This window comes from Propithecus coquereli, unplaced genomic scaffold, assembly GCF_000956105.1.
Source record: "Propithecus coquereli isolate 6110/MARCELLA unplaced genomic scaffold, Pcoq_1.0 Scaffold48, whole genome shotgun sequence".
Lineage (NCBI taxonomy): Eukaryota > Metazoa > Chordata > Mammalia > Primates > Indriidae > Propithecus > Propithecus coquereli.
In genome coordinates, this window is record NW_012150618.1 from 4,039,074 (window position 1) to 4,040,685 (window position 1,612).

Here is a 1,612-nt window from a genome sequence, read left to right on the forward strand (position 1 = left end):
TCCTCTATCTCCAAACTGGTCCACTGTGGGATAAGTTGTGAAAGTGAGAGAATGCATTTAGAAATATTTTGTGTGGCAACTAGAAACTTCTTGGTCATTTTTATTATATTTTATAAAAGATTCAGTTTGCAACAGACTGGTGGAAAAAAACTTCTTTCATCATACATAGTGTAAGAGTCAATGTTTAAAAAAAAAATGGTGAGAAATATTTTGACTGCAAAGCCAGGGAAAAAGATTTGGGGATACAGGCAAAGATCACCTCCAATCTCTGGAAGAGGCACTTTCCAAGACACCCAGAAATAAAAGGGGAAGTGAAAGCAATGGCTGGATGCTTGATCTTGATAATGCTCACAGTTGGGGAAGAATGCTCAGGAGTGAGAGCCATAATGGCATGGCTGACATGTCCTCTGACATGAGGGAAACTGTTCTGTTACACATTATGTAATATATGAAAATAGGAAGTTGCAAGCATAAGGGAGTTACAATTACCTATGGGAATGTAGAGGCCAAACCACAGAAAACTCTCAGAAGATCTATTATCTCTTACAAGTAATGCTTCTCCTGGAGTGAGTACCCGGGGATGGGAGCATACAAACAGCACACAAGGCTGACATGCAGAGTTCCTGAGAACAGCTGCACACCTGAACCCATGGTTCTCATGAGGGTTCCTCTACAACCATAGCTCCTGCGGTACGTGACAGTGTTTCAGTGATGGAATCACACAACAGGGCACCTCTCCTTGAAGGGAAAGAAAGTCAGTTTTCCTTGATGGTATGCAATTAAATTTGTCATTTAATGTATTTAATTAAAATGATAATAAATGTTTTTAAATGAAAATGTTTTGAAGACTTTTTTTGCTTGACGACAGGCTTCTTTGGCTAGGATCCTCCTTTCCTGCTGACTTTTACCTTTCTTTCCTGTCCTTATTCCTCCTCCCCCATCCAAAAGTACAGCCCTTCACAATTACATTGACTTTAATGAAAATGTCTGAAGACTCTGACGGCCAATGATGTGAAGAAATGAGGAGTAGGTGAGCTGAAACTGGGGTACAAACTGCTGTACCTCACAACACTGGTCTGTGGCTCTGGGAAAAAAATGAAGTCTACACTGCGACTGCCCTCAGACTGGTGTGAAGTTAATAATCATGATTACATTCAGTTTTCTCAACTTAAAGATTACCTTGTTAGCTTCAGAGTACAATGGGGCCTGCATGGGTGGAGGTTGGTGTGGCCTTGGACAAAACATTGATAGGAGAAATTGAAGATGACACCCAAAGCAATCTACAGAGTCAGTGTAATCCCTATCCAAATTCCAATGTCATTCCTCAGAGAAACAGAAAGGATACTCCTGAAATTTGTATGGAACCACAAAAGAACCCAAATGGTCAAATAAATCTTGACTGAAATGATCATCACATTATGTTTGGAAGTATCATACTACAGGATTTCAAACTATATTACAAAGATATAGTAATCAAAAAAGCATGGTACTGGCATAAAAACAGACACATCAATGAATGGAATAGGACAGAAAGCCCAGAAATAAACACACACACCTACCATCTATTCCTTTTCAATAAAGATGGCAAGAACACACAACAGGAAAAGATAGT